This window comes from Natator depressus, chromosome 7 (assembly GCF_965152275.1).
Source record: "Natator depressus isolate rNatDep1 chromosome 7, rNatDep2.hap1, whole genome shotgun sequence".
In the NCBI taxonomy this organism is placed as follows: domain Eukaryota; kingdom Metazoa; phylum Chordata; order Testudines; family Cheloniidae; genus Natator; species Natator depressus.
Window position 1 is genome coordinate 115,653,095 of NC_134240.1, and position 15,515 is coordinate 115,668,609.

At 44.7% G+C, this 15,515-nt stretch overlaps 1 long non-coding RNA gene across 1 annotated transcript in view; it reads left to right on the top strand.

The window, feature by feature from the left end:
* Positions 1–534: 534 nt before the first annotated feature.
* Positions 535–15,515, top strand: part of LOC141991732 (uncharacterized) — a 112,921-nt gene continuing 97,940 nt past the window's right edge. Inside the window, exons 1-3 of the long non-coding RNA XR_012640444.1 lie at positions 535–555; positions 1,560–1,636; positions 2,289–2,395. This is a non-coding gene — a long non-coding RNA (uncharacterized LOC141991732). The remainder of the gene's footprint in view (positions 556–1,559; positions 1,637–2,288; positions 2,396–15,515) is intronic.

A 15,515-nucleotide genomic window follows, 5' to 3' on the forward strand; every position in this document is an offset into this window, starting at 1 on the left:
TGGCTGGGGGGATAAAAAGTGCTACTTTATTGTCTGCCTCATTTATTCCCTTTTGTGAGATTATAATAAATATACATGCAACTTCTCCTCTGAGTGGGAGAGGAGAACGTCAGGAGTAACCCTGCTGAACTCAATGGGGTTACATCAGGTTTATGCTGGTGTAAATGAGACTCAAGCCCTGATCTTCTGATGGTTTCTTTTTTGTCTTCTTTAGTTTGGTGAAAAGTTCCCGACACTGGCAGTGCTAATAATTATTCAAGTTTCCTGGCTTACTGGAGCAGTGAGATTTTGTCTTCAGAGGCTCTGAGGAGCAGCAAACTTTTTGGGGTGGACTATAGAACAAGGAACATCAAGGTCACTTAGCTTTGCTGCTACTGTTTGGCTGAGAGCCAGCGCGCCAATCGTCCCGACTGAACAAGTGGCTTGCCATCCAACAGATATATTGGTATTTTTAAATAGGTGTAAATGGTGCAAGACCTTTGATCAGTGAGCAATGCAGGGCAACCATCCCTCTGTGAACGCATGGATATGACCCCAATCAAATGAACAATGACGGTAAGAATCTGTTCCATTTTTAAGAGCTAGACTCAGGAAGCCATTCACATGCATAAACAACAACAACTGCAAAGAGCCTATTAACCTAAGAACAATTCTACATGTTCTTATGGACCAGTAGATGTACCCTATTAACTATCTACATACACAAGTAAAAACTCCTACATCTCTTTTTGCACAGCACTCCTGTAACACCTTTTCTCTCTGTCTGGCTGTATTTCCTCTATAGGTCAGTGGTTTTTAAACAGTGGGCTGTGGAGCACATGTTGTTGATCTGTGGATCTGTGCCAGGATGCTGGCTCCCCATCTTCACATTTCCAGCTGCTGTATTGTATCCAAAGGCCTCATATACCTGAAACACTTTCCTATTACAATAGTTCCATGTAAGCAATGGCTGCTGTTGCTGTTAGGCCATGATGCAGTAGCAAATGGGAGGGGAGCTGATCTATGGGATCAAGAGGGGGTGGGGTCCTTTGGCCAATCTATCTATCAGGATATGGTCCACACCATGAAGTAGAATGAGGCTTCCTTCTCTAAGCATGTGAGTTTGTCCTTCTGAAGCAGTAAAGACCAAACCCAGTAGAGACTTCAAAGGGGGAAAATTGACAGGCCATCCCTTTAACACAAATAAGAATACCGTGGGTACCACTGGGACTTAGCTGCACTCGTAGCAGCTCTTGAAAGCTAAGTTGGCCCTGGCTGGCAACTGCATTTGGGGCGTGAGATAACTGGGAAGAAATGGAGGTAGCGTGCCAATGCTCCATGCCTACCTCTCCACCAAAGTAGCAGCCTGGGATCCTGAAGTGGCCATGTGCAAAGGAAGCACTGGACCTAACCTGGTAGTGATGCTTGTGGCCTGGCCAGGGCTGGAACCCCATTAAATAAAAGGAGAAGTGGATGCATTACTGGTGCTCTCCTACTGACCGGGGCAGAAGAAAGGGGTAGACAGTTATGTGCAGTCTGCTAACCCACTTGTTGGTATTTTCATTTTGTGTATGGTGTAGGATTTTGGTTCCTTACTCTGGGGAGAATGAGAGGATGTGCTGGTGCCACTTCATCTGTCCACTACCACATACAAAAGGTACGGAGACATTTAGGATCAAATCCTCAGGTTTACTTCAGGTGGACTCAGAGGAAGACTTGGGTGGGAGAAAGGAAAGGGGGGATTTTAGCCTCTGCAATCCTGGTGCTAAATTGGCCCCAGTGCTTAGAGCAACCTCAAGAAGCTTGCACAGCACAGCTCCTTCTTTGCTGAATCAACAGGGGCCTTGAGTCTTTGGGGCCGTTAATATGACACTTTTTATGAGCACTACAAGTCAGTTAAAATCCCACCGCCCACACCATCTCATTTGGTCCATTTAGTTGATGGCTGCACTCTCCTGGTAGTGCGCTGTTATACGATTAGTAGCTCTCCCGAACAGACTAGTTTAATACAATGGAAAGAATTTTTGACACAGGTGGCTGGAAAGCCAGGAAATTCAAAAGCTCAGGATGAAGCTCTGCCCCTGGTCTCTGAGCTCACAAATTAAATAAAAAGATTGACGGTGGAGATTTCTGGTGTGTGTCTCTGCATTAAAATTAGTTAAACATTTTTTTAAAGTTAATTATATTTTGATGATTGTGCCTAGCTACGGGCAGAGCAGCTTTGTATATAATGCATGCACTCAAGTAATTACCTAGGCTGTTTAAAGAGATCTTACATAGACATGAATTTTCCTTTTTTTTTTTTTGAGTGGCTGATCGGAGAGCTGAATGAAGAATAAATGGATCTTATAGGGGCTCTAATTCAAATGTACATCCCTCTCAGGTCTGGATCATTCATCCACAATCCAGCTGTGTGGTGAGTTCTATCATCCATGACTTCACCATCTCCATCTTCAACTGTGGTAAGTAACAGCAAAATCTTTCCATGGGTTATGCTCCATGGCTTCCTGATATGAGCCCATCAGGGTCCATTTGGTCCCCACACATGCTGCCCTATTTTACAGCCTTTAGATGCCTTGGGTGAGAAAAGCTCATGTTGGTTTTTCACTCAGACAGCAAAACAATTTCCTTTTCTCTCTCTTCTTCCCTCGCCTAAGGAGGTTTGGCCAGTTGGGAATGGGTCAGTAGTGTGGTGCAGGTGACATGAAACACTGCAATGTGCAAGTCTTCTGGCTACATCTCAGCTTCCTGCTGAATGTGATGGGGATGAACCAGGTTTGTGGAAATCTAGAGGGGTCAGGCTATACTGTGTAGCTGCTTAAACCACCTGTCCTGCTGTAGAGTGCCTGACATTGTCGTGTGGCATAGCGGTTTTGGATGAGACTTTAAAAGGAGCTAGATATACCATTCTCATTGAAAGTTCATGGGAATCCAGTGCCTAATTCCCATAGGTTTCCTCTGGAAATCCCAGCATTTATCACCATGAGTTTGGGACTGGTCACGAGACACTGCTGAGCTACATAGGCCATTCCAAACAAATGCCAAGGAAACTTTTTGACTTTACTACGCCATCGTGTGTTCTGGATGTGACACATATATCATCCCTCTGCCTGTAGAATCTTTAATACCCTTATTCCGAAGTCCTTATTCTGGCAAACTCCCAAATGAATGAAGGCAACATTTTTAGATTGGTTCCTAGAGTTGCCAACTTCAGGCAGGCTGAAAAGGAAACTAAACACTGCTGCTGGCCCTTCCCGCAAAGCCACATTCCTTTTGTTACGGCATAGCCCCTTCCCAAATCCCAGAACTCGGCTACTTAGTTCTCCCCCTCTCGACGGCTGGGTGAAGGAGGTTACTTGACTTCTCTCTCCTCTTGGCTATTGGTGAGACAGGTTGTGGCATAAGAAGCCTAGGCACTGCCATACTGGATCACACCAGTGATGACCAGTAGCAGCTGTGTCAGAGGAAGGTGCAAGAAACCCTGAAGTGGGCAATTAAGGGAGGACCTCCCCCTCTAGAACATTTCTCCCTAACCCCAGTTAGAGATTGGCTTGTACCCTGAGGCAGGGAGGTTTCAATCCCTTCCAAACTGCTTTTAAAATCAGATCTCTGAAGTTGCCTTCAGGATCAGCAAGCTGAGTGCCAATCAGTGCACTTAACAGCCAGGAATGGCACTCTCATAGGGTGGCCCCTGCCTGGAGCACACTTCTGAGGCAGGCTGCCGAATGACAGTCACATTTGCCTCAGTTTCTCCTTTCAGAGTTCCCTGAAACCGTCCCAACTGTCTATCTTAGTGCAAATAGCCTGTGTGGAGTTAATTTATTATAGAAGAAAACCCTGTGCACATAACCAATCTCAGACACCATAATCCAGGCAATACAGCTCCGCCAACTCTCACCCCACCCTGGCTCTCCAGCATAGCCTCAGCATTCCTCAATAGGCCCCAGCTAGCCCCATCCACTGGCTTACTAGCCCTCTGTCCTGTTCAACCTCCTATCACTAGTTCTGGATCTTACAGGGCAGCAGGCTAGCCTCTCCACTATTTCCTCCCCATTTCCCAGGAGGACCTGCAGCAAGCTTTCTGCTCTCTACAGCTTTCCCCAGAGACTTCCTTCAGTATCCTGACTTTTCCTGATTAACTTTCACCAGGCCTTCCCGATCCTTTATAGCCTCAGGTGCTGCCACACTCTCTTAATTGGCCAAATGGGAGCACCTGCTTTATTTGGACCTATTTTATTTACCTACTTTATTTACAGAGACTGGACTACTGACCCTGCTGTCCTATGTTAGGATATAGATATTCAGGCCTGTCTGTAAAGGCCTATACTTTAAGAATTTAGGTGTATTCTTATCACTTAGCTAGTTATAGAGGTATAAAAGAAAGAATCAAAATCACTGTCTGCCAGTGTAAGGGCCTTCTCTTACTGTGACAGTCTGAGGCCCTGTTCGTAGGCTAAGGCCTTTGGCTAAGCAGCAGAGGCAGCCATAAGCAGGGAAGCGAATGGTCACGTCCTCACCAGTCACACTGAAAGAAGGTGCTATTGGGCTGTTAAGGAATACAATCCTGTCCTGATAATGCCGATCACCTCCAGAGAAAGGGAAGAGCCTAGAAGATTTAAAGAAAACTTAGTTTGGTAGCATCCTGTCTGGCAAAAACTCAATTATCAATAGCAGGAGTGTGAAATCCTCATTTCTTTGTTGTTCTGTCACTGTAGTCCCCATTTCCCTATTGTTTGTGTGTATAATCTCTGTCTGGTTCTGTGATTGTTTCTGTCTGCTGTATAATTAATTTTGCTGGGTGTAAACTAATTAAGGTGGTGGGGTATAATTGGTTAGATAATCATGTTACAATATGGTAGGATTGGTTAGTTAAATTTCAGTAAAATGATTGGTTAAGGTATAGCTAAGCAGAACTCAAGTTTTACTATATAGGCTGCAGTCAATCAGGAAGTATAAGTAGGGGAATGGGAACAGGGAATGGGGGTGGGGGAATTGGAATTATGTTTTGCTAAGGGTGGGAATGGGAACAGGGACACAGGAAAGGCTCTGTGGCATCAGAGCTGGGAAGGGGGACACCAAGGAAGGAAACTGGAATCATTGCTTGCTGGAAGTTCACCCCAATAAACATTGAATTGTTTGCACCTTCGGACTTCGGGTATTGTTGCTCTCTGTTCATGCGAGAAGGACCACGGAAGTAAGAAGGTGAAGGAATAAGCCCTCTAACAGTCTACTGGCCTACTGGCCCTGCTGGCCTACTTTATTTACAGGGGCCAGCCACCTGCTTTATTGGCACCTACTTTATTTACCTACTTTATTTACAGGGGCCAGTCACCCTGTGACAGGTATGTTGCCACAGCCTCTGGATCAAACTGGGCTTTGATAAAAATGAGACCAGATCCTAAGCTGGTATATGTCCACATAGTTCCGTTGACTTCAGTGAAGCTACCCCCGGTTTATGCCTGCTGAGGCTCTGACACATGCATTCTAGGCTTGAAGATCAGGCCTGGAGGTCAAAAAAATTGGTTCACTGGGTTTGCCCAAGGTAGCTGGCAGTGCTAAGTAAACCTGACAGAAAAGAATAAGCTTCTTTTAACTTGTCTAAGAAGGGATTCAGTATCTGTGGTCTCCTTAGTCCTTGATTTATCAGCTGAGAGTGTCTATAAGGATCCCAAAGGAGAGACACTTTTTGGGGTGTGGACAACCCACCCAGACAGATCCAACTGCAAAGTCTGGAATCAATCAGAACTTCCTCCGAGATCAGGAGTCTTATCATTACTAGGGACTGGTCTTGACAACCAACCAACTCCCCCATTTCTCACCGGCCACACCAAAGAGCTGAGCTGTGGTGACATTAGCACTTAGTATGTTGCTAGAGACCTTTCAGTGCCATGGAGTGTGCTTCATGTACAGTACACATCTATTTGGCATGGGCAGAAAAATCTTTGTGTTACGCAAAGGAAAAAAATAGCTTTTTGTAGTTACACTGGGAAAATATTTTGTTCTGATAGAGATTTCCCCTAGTGAGCACCCTAGGAATCAGTAGACCAGTACAATTCAAGCTTTCAAAATTCCTACCAAACGAAGCAAAGACCAGTACTTTAAAGTTTGCTCCTGCCTGAGTGTTAACATCTCATCTAATGGGGAAAGATTTTCACACAGAGATCCTGGTTTTGAGTTCAAAAGCAACAGATGGATGAGCTGTAGCATGTTCCTTTCAGCCAGAGGGGGCAAAAGAAAGAATCCCAAGCCTTGCAGCAGTTGAAGGAAGTCATTTGCATATCGTTTTTTACTTATAGTAGGAGCATTTGTGCACAGATTAACTTACAGCTTCAGACAACAAAGTGCTAAAAACTTTTCAGTTTGAGAGACATGAAAGGCGCAGTCTCAAATGTTCCTTAGGGCTCAGTGTAGCTTCTGCTTTTCTTGTAAGGGATCATAAGAGGGGAGGAAGTAACACCGAAGAAAACTCTCTCTATTACGGTTCCTTTTGATACACTGAAGGTCAAATCATTGGCTGCTGTAAATCAGTATATCCCCGATGATTTCAGTCAAGCCACACGGATTTACACCAGTTGAGGATCTGGCCCTGCTTCTTTAACTTCAGTGCTTAGAATACAAAAAGTCAAAGTCTGTTTTTCTGTTGCTGTTATTGGAAGTTGAGCTAGGAAGCGTGCAAAGACTGCTGGGAAGCAAGCCCTCTCTTTGCTCATCTCTTCATTGAGTTTCTTCTCCAAGCAAGGGATGTTGTGAAGGCCAAAAATATAACTGGGTTTAGAAAAGAATTAGATAAATTCATGGAGGATAGGTCCATTGCTGGCTATTAGTCAAGATGGTCAGGGATGCAATGCCATGCTTTGGATGTCCCTAAACCTCTGACTCCCAGAAGTTGGGACTGGACGACAGGGAATGGATCACTCAATACATTGCCCTGTTCTGTTCATTCCTTCTGCAGCATCTGGCATAGGCCACTCTTGGAAGACAGGATGCTGGGCTAAATGGACCATTGGTTTCACCCACTATGGCCATTCTTATGTAAGGAAAACCCCAGAGTCTAAATTCATCCCTTTATGGAGTTACGCCAAAGATGAATTTGGCCCAAGAAATCTCAATGTACAAATCAAAAGATTCTGGACTTTGGGGACACAGTCAACCTATTTAGCGGAATCAAAATGAAACATGAAAGGAAGGATGGTCTTGTGGTTAAGACACTGGACTGAGACTCAGGAGATTGTGATTCACCTCTTGGCTCTGCCAGTGATTTTTCTGGATTACCTTGGGCAAGTTATTTGAACTGAGTCACAGAGAGTTTCCCATCTGTAAAAGGGGGATAATCAGGCTCCCTTTTATATGTCTTGTCTGTTAGAATGCAAGCTCAGGTACTCTCTCTTATCTTTGCAGCTTCCAGCCTAATGGGGTCCCAGTTACATTTGAGGTGGCTAGCCACTACTGTAATGTAAATAGTAATAATGGTGACAGTCTGAGCGCCCAGATTTCTCTGTTTATTCCCAAAACAGGTACAGCTCAGGCAGTGGGAGTGCATATTTCTCCCACTGCAAACCATCAGTGTGCCCCAGCTCTCATCTGGAGAAACCAGCCTCCTAGCCAATCTCCAAGAGTAACGAGGAGATCTTGCTCCTCACCTTCCTTACACTAAGCAGACTAGTTTGGGGACTATTCTGCTAACAGTGGAAGGAAAGCAATGTCCTTGTCCTATTGGTTAATAGATTTCAGCACAAAGCTAGTCCATGATTCCAGACAGACCAGGGTGAATTCTCTTTACTCCAGAAGTAAAGTTTTACAAGGACACATTTAAAAAATCTTGGGTCAGTCATGCCGGACCGCTGAGAGTTTAAGATTTCCATCTTATCCTGGCATTTTCCCCATCAGCCTGGAACATATATATTCAAGTGCCCTGGGCTTGCAAAGAAGCATCATTTGGAGGAAGGTCTTGGATAAGAGGAGTGGACTATTAAACTCAAAGAGCCAAATTCATTCCCTGAGATGAATGGAGTTATACCTGAAATTAGGAGCCTGATCCAAAGACTATTCAAGTCAATGGAGTCATTCTATGTACTAGGAAACATGATACATTTCTATACATTTTGTAAAGAAGATACTACAGTGATGGGCAGCAATATAAAATGCTAAGGGCTTGTCTACATGGCTACATCCAGGAAAGTGGTGACTTCTAAAGTGAATTAAGCTAAACTGAATTAAGGTCACTTGAATTCTGAACAACAGCATCCACACAGGGATTTAATGCAATTTAACCAATTCACTTCAACTTCACACTTTTAGTAAATACATATTAATTTCCCTGCAGTCCTGGAGCCCAGTACACAAGCCCTAAAATTCATAGGTAGACAGACAGCATGGATAAACCCAAACCAAAGCTCCAGCTCTTAATGTGTTGGCTTCTGGAGAATTTGGAATTGGTTCTGAACTTTGCAGCTCTAACATTCAGCTCTAAGTGGACACGTTTTGAAATCTGGAGCTGTTTGTTTAGGACATGTAGTCAGAAAATTATTTTAATCTAGAAGAAAAATAATCTCTAAAGATTAGATGGAACAAACCAAGAAAGCTCTGCCCCTTTTCTTCCTTTTGCCTTGATATTTTTTCTTGATCCTTATTTTTGTTTTCCCTCCCTGTAATGTATTTTTTGCATAAATTAAGGAATATTAGCCTGCATAAAGAATGCTTTCTAAAAGGCATGCTTGGTTTTAACCACCCCACTTTCATGGAAGGAAATGGAGTCTAACCCCAGGATACATACACACACACACACTCTCTCTCTCTCTCTCTCTCTGATGAATTTTTTAGTCTATACTACACGAACTATCCTGATTATTTTCTCATCTGTCATGCGCTAGATGAGAACACTGAATGGGAATTTTCTGACAAAATGTTCTGATTCATCAACACCAAACCTTTTCATGGAAATGTATTGGTGTCATCGGGAAGGTTTCTCAGGTCCATGATAGATTAGGACACTATTCTGGGATATGGGAGACACAGGTTCAAAGCCCTGCTTCAAATCAGGGAATTTCCTACATCCTAGAAGAGTTTCTCTTTGGCTCAATGACTAATTATTTATACAAAGTGGAACAGCTCCTACAAGAAAGAGTGACTTTCATTGGTTCAACTGCATGGGCATGAAGACAGTCTTGAAAGTGTGACCTGAATGCATCCAAAGCTGCAATATTTGCCTGAGTTTGAAGACAACTGGATACAATATCTCTGAGAGGGGTGGACTGCTCCATGAATTTTCATGGGTATTAACGCCAAGACCAATGCTCTGGGGATCCCTGCCAGCACAGAGTTATGTGTGTGGCAGATTGAGAACAACGCAGCAGGCCCAACCCCCACCCCTAAGCCAACCAATTGCACCATGGCTACTGGGGTGAATAAGGGGGTGAGGTTGCTGCCAGCTAGTATTTCTAGTTGGGAGAGGAGACCACTGGCTGCTCCTGAGAGGAAGTGGACTCTGCTGTCACCCTTGGGGGAGAAGGGGACCACTGTCCCTGCTTGTCATGGAGGTGAGTAGGGACAAGGGAGATTGCCACTGTAAATGGAAGGGGCAGGGTCATGGTGCATCGTGGAGTGTTGGAATTGCAGTGTAGCACATTAAGAGTGTTTGTCAGGGGGTGGGGGAGTCCCTGGTCCAGCTTGAGGGCTAGGGGACTCTATAGCAAAGAGAGCTTCAGCAGAGTCATTTTGAAAAGAGCCACCCTAGAATGCATCCAATGAAGTGAGCTGTAGCTCACGAAAGCTTATGCTCAAATAAATTGGTTAGTCTCTAAGGTGCCGCAAGTACTCCTTTTCTTTTTGCAGATACAGACTAACATGGCTGCTACTCTGAAACCTAGAAAGTGAGTGGTACTCTCTGCTTTAGGAGCAGACTGCTTTCTCTCTTTTTTTTGGGTTCTTGTGTGTTATTGTTCCAAATCATACGCAATATAGTGATACCTAGCAACCTTCCAGCAGGTATATTAATGTTTGTATCTAACTTCCTTGTGTGGATGCTGTGAACATAATAATATGCCTAGGGCACGATATTGCTTTAATCTGATCCTAGGAGAGGTGGTTTAGGACTGGGGTCTAAAGTGTTAAAGTCCCTCTGAAGTCTCTTGTGTTAGGGAAATTAAAAATTCTTCTTAGTCAGCTCAATATGAATTGCTTTGGCAGCTTTATTTGGTTCTGCCATGGAAGCTAACTTGTTGCTCTCTAACTTACTGATTGCCCCACTTATGATGCAGAAGTCAGAGGCTAAGCCACTGGACCATTAGCCAAAGTCAATTAGTCAGATAAGACCAGCAGCCCAGGGGGAAATCTGCAGTGCTAAATACAACAGAGAGAAACTACTTAGACAAATTGCTGAATCTGCACGCATTAACACATAGCAAAAATGCTTAAAAGGAAGTTTAGCCATGCTATGTTAGAGTGGCATTAGCTAACTTAGTAGCTGGCAAGGCATGGGTTTCTCTCCTTTAAACAGAGATAACAACTAATATATCAATATATATATCAATAGAGGTATATAAAATATACCAATATATATACATATATCTATAGAGGTATATAAAATCATGACTGGTGTGGAGAAAGTGAATAAGGAAAAGTTATTTACTTGTTCCCATAATATAAGAACTAGGGGCCACTAAATGAAATTAATGGGCAGCAGGTTTAAAAGAAATAAAAGGAAGTTCTTCTTCACGCAGCGCATAGTCAACCTGTGGAACTCCTTGCCTGAGGAGGTTGTGAAGGCTAGGACTATAACAGGGTTTAAAAAAGAACTGGATAAATTCATGGAGGTTAAGTCCATTAATGGCTATTAGCCAGGATTGGTAAGGAATGGTGTCCCAATCCTCTGTTTGTCAGAGGGTGGAGATGGATGGCAGGAGAGAGATCACTTGATCATTACCTGTTAGGTTCACTCCCTCTGGGGCACCTGGCATTGGCCACTGTCGGCAGACAGGATACTGGGCTGGATGGACCTTTGGTCTGACCCAGTATGGCCATTCTTATGCTCTTAAATAGGCAATAGTATTCAAGTTCATTTGTTGCTTAGTCAGGCTTGCATTGGTGGGGCCATTTCTGGGGATGAGAGAGAGATTTCAGGAGCATTTGTTTCTGATTTTCATAGTTCAAAGGGTTGTCCAAGACAAGGTTTGCCTTTAGAAGAAAAGGAAATAGACCCACACCAAAAATTCATGGCTATGGCCAAACTTGACCACCTGGCCATAAGCCTCGAGATGTTCTGATAGAAGTTTCCTCAGGAGGAGTATCCACATGGAGTCCAACCTCGAGTGATAACCCAATGTCTGTGGGACCACTGCTGGCACTGGCTAAACCACGAGAGACAGACCGGGGTACAGTAGCAGAGAGGACTGTGCTAGAACCGTTCACCCAGATTCTCCCAGCCAGAGGAAGGGAGTGGGTGAAGCACCAGTGGCTGTTGAACCTGTCAGAGGCAGTGTCGCTCATGCAGGATTACATGGCTGCTGAGGACCCGGCTCCTCAGGCACTGAGACCAGGAAGCTCCAGAAGTAAGGTCCAGAATTGCAGCTGAGGCTGGGTGAGGAAAGAAGAATGGGGACTGCTGATGTGACCAACTCTGCGGGAAGTATCCCCAGCCAAAGGGAAGAACCTGAGTACCAACGCGATACAAAGCGGGAGACCAAGAACACTGAAGAGAGGAATACATACCACTGGAAGTCCCACCATCCCAGGAAATAGTCTGCTGATGGGACTCTGATGGACCAATGCTTTGAGCATGGACGGGAGGGGCATTTCAGGTGGGAGCGTCCCTTATGAACTGTAGCCATGGACTACAGGCCCCTAAACTCAGAAATGGGGCCTGGCCAAGCTACTACTCCCAGTGTGGGTCAAGAGCACCCAGGTAACGGGCCTAGTGGACTCCAAGTGCAGCCAGACTATTGTCCGGACGTATCTGGTGGAGTCCCTGGATACGGCAGGGGGCCCCCACCTACCTCCAATGTATCCACAGGGATTTATGGCCTTACCTGGCTGCCAAGATACAGCTCAAAGTGGAGGACCATGCGAAAACAGGCCATGTGCCTGGTAATCACCCTAGCCTACTCTGTAATCCTGGGGCGGGACTGGAGATGGTTTGGGAGGATCCTGAAGCCCAGGAGCAGCAACCGTCCCCCAGAAACCAAAGCAGGCTGGGTTTGCTGTCAGTCCTGCCTCCCATAGGTGCTGGAACTAGGAGTGCAGGGGGTGCTGCAGCATCCCCTGCCTTGAAGTGGTTTTCATTATATCCAGGGTTGACAGTTTGGTTCAATGTCTCTCAGCACCCCCACTCTAAAAATGGTTCCAGCACCCCTGCTGCCTCCTTGAGGGCTGGAATCACTCTCCCTGCAACCATATGATTTTCAAGTACTCCCATGCTTAGGGAAGGCACACATCAATGCCGATTTCTTATCATGAGTGGGAGGGAGAGAACCGGAGGATGGACCACTGCCAGGTCCTAACCTGAGGGGGAGGGTATGTGCCAGGGTATATCAACCCCACACTGGTGAGGCGAGGGTTAAGAAGCAGCTCTGGACCCAGGAGGAGCCATGCCCCCTCGCCTTGGCTGGGCATGCTCCCAGTGGCAGGAGCGTTCAAAGGGTGCAGCTCAACTCAGCCAGGGCTGACTGAGGAGGGGAGCTGTTGTGTGCAGCATCCTGCGCTGAGAAGCTGCCAGAACTCCAACCCCCTGGGCCTGAACCTCCTAGCCAGGCCACTGGAAGCCCTTTGACCGTGGGAGCCCAGGGCGACGCCTCGCTGTCACCGGGCAATGGGCTCCGGAGATGAATCTAGGAGGAAGCCGGGGGGATCCCAAGACTGAGCTGGGCAGAGCAGCCCTGGACACTTGCCACCGGCGGTACTGCTGGCCTGGGGCACACAGGCACCCTCCAACACTTACACAGAAGATTCAGCTGGCCCCAGCTGGTCCCAAGATTAAGGGTTCATAAAAATAAATCAGACCCACCTGTGCTCACTCCCCCTGCCGGAATTGCACCAAGTGCATCTTGACAGAACTTGGGAATCTGAGGCCAAAATGCAGTACAAACTGGTTATCAAGTGTGAGGAATGTACGTTAGGAGAACCATTCTGTTCTACAAAGCAAGAAGGTTATGAGGGGGCAAGAACCATGCAGTGCAGAAGAACCCAGAACTGCTAGAAGATTAACTCTTAATTTCCACCTTGATAATGATAATCATGCCATCCTATTTTCAGGACTGGAGGTACAACTTAGAATGCTTTCATTGGGCTGGGGGAGAGACTTAATTCTTACTTCCTCTTGTAAGGCAGAGGAGGAATGTCAAACAATTTAATAGGACCTTTGAAGGCTCCAAACAATGAGTTCTTAGCAGTTGTGTCCTTGTTTTTAATTTTCAGTTTTGCTTTGTGACTGGCTGCTGGCAGCATAAAATGGAATATATTTTTCTGAGATAAAAGAGGAAAAAAGAAGAACCCAGTCTTCAGACAAACAAACAAACCAACCACAACTATTCACAGGAAAACTCATTTGTCCAGTTCTCTCCAGGGTTATCTGATGTCCTCTTGTATGTTTATTTAGCTTGTATTATTCCCTGTTTCACCTTTGCTGTGTAAGTGATAAAAAGGCGATGGAAGATTTATTCAAAAATGAGTACTGAGCAACCATGGGAATTAACATCAGACTCTCACCCCGATGATAGATTGCTGCTTGGAAGGGCTATATACAAACAGTAAAATGCAGAGAAGTGGGTGACATTATTTTTCTATTTGAGATAAATACAACTTGTATGGAATAGAAGAGTTTATCGGCCTTTGCTTTTATGTTACATCTCACAATCCTCCTTTCTATCACACCAGTTTTTATATGAGTGATGAGGGAAAAAAAGCACTGTATAACTAAGGAAAATGGTAACATACTTGGATATTTTATGGCAGGTGGCAAAACGTCACTAGATGGGTTATGCTTAAATAGAATGGTGATATAATAAATATATTGGAAGCCCTAATATGTGTATATACAAATAGGTGCTTGTGCATTTATTTGCAGAGTTGAGTGACTAATTAGTAACTAGAAAAGGAGGACTTGTGGCACCTTAGAGACTAACCAATTTATTTGAGCATAAGCTTTCATGAGCTACAGCTCACTTCATCGGATGCATACTGTGGAGAATACAGAAGATGTTTTTATACACACAAACCATGAAAAAATGGTTCTCTCTCCCCACCCCACTCTCCTGCTGGTAATAGCTTATCTAAAGTGATCACTCTCCTTACAATGTGTATTGTAATCAAGGTGGGCCATTTCCAGCACAAATCCAGAGTTTAATAAGAACGTCTGAGGAACAGTGGGGGGGGGGGGGAAGGAATAAGCAAGGGGAAATAGGTTACTTTTTATAATGAATCAACCATTCCCAGTGTCTATTCAAGCCTAAGTTAATTGTATCCAATTTGCAAATTAATTCCAATTCAGCAGTCTCTCGTTGGAGTCTGTTTTTGAAGATTTTTTGTTGAAGGATAGTCACTTTGAGATCAGAAATTGAGTGACCAGAGAGATTGAAGTGTTCTCCGACTGGTTTATGAATGTTATAATTCTTGACATCTGATTTGTGTCCATTTATTCTTTTACATAGAGACCGTCCAGTTTGCCCAATGTACATGGCAGAGGGGCATTGCTGGCACATGATGGCATATATCACATTGGTAGATGTGCAGTAATTTATTCAACACACTTTTCTTGAAATAAATCTACACTGAAATCCAGCGCAAAAGGGACCATCAAGGAGTTGCTTAGTCTGGAGGACTCATAAATAAGATCGGGGGAATATTTTCCGATTTCTTGATGAAAAATAACCTTTTTTAATATACATTTTCAAGGAAAAAAGTTATTTTCCATTTTTTCAGCTTTTATTTTTTTTCGTAGAAAAATCAATTTCTGGGAAAAAAAATTAATGGCAAATACCCTGCCCCAAACCTTAGAGTAAAGCTGGCTGAGAAAACGATCTCCTGCAATAAGTAATGTAATTCCCAAACTGCATATGGTACCCAAGCAAAACCCCAGAGCCAATCACCCCACAAAGCAGTGGGGAAAAATCACATCAGGATTTGGATCCTGCTTCACAGCTGCCCCTATAATGATCTGATCCCATACCAGAGATACAGTGGGAAAGTTGCACACTTGGGTTGGTCACAGTAATACAGCTCTGGCCCATCTCTAGCAAAACAATTTTGCCATTACAAAAATAAAAATCCCTTTCTGTGAAGGCTCCTCCCCAAGCACGGAGGCTTTGTCTACACTAGCACTTTTGTCGATAAAACTTTGGTCGGTCAGGATGTGACACCCTCCCCCCCATGACCGACATGTTTCAGTTCATGCTGGTGTGAACAGCATTACGTTGGCGGGAGTTGCTCTCAAGCCGACATAGCTACTGCCGCTCATTGGGGATGGTTTAATTATGCCGACAGGAGAGCTCTCGCCCGCCGGCATAGAGCAGCTACACAGGAGACCTCAAAGAGGTCCAGCTGCAGTG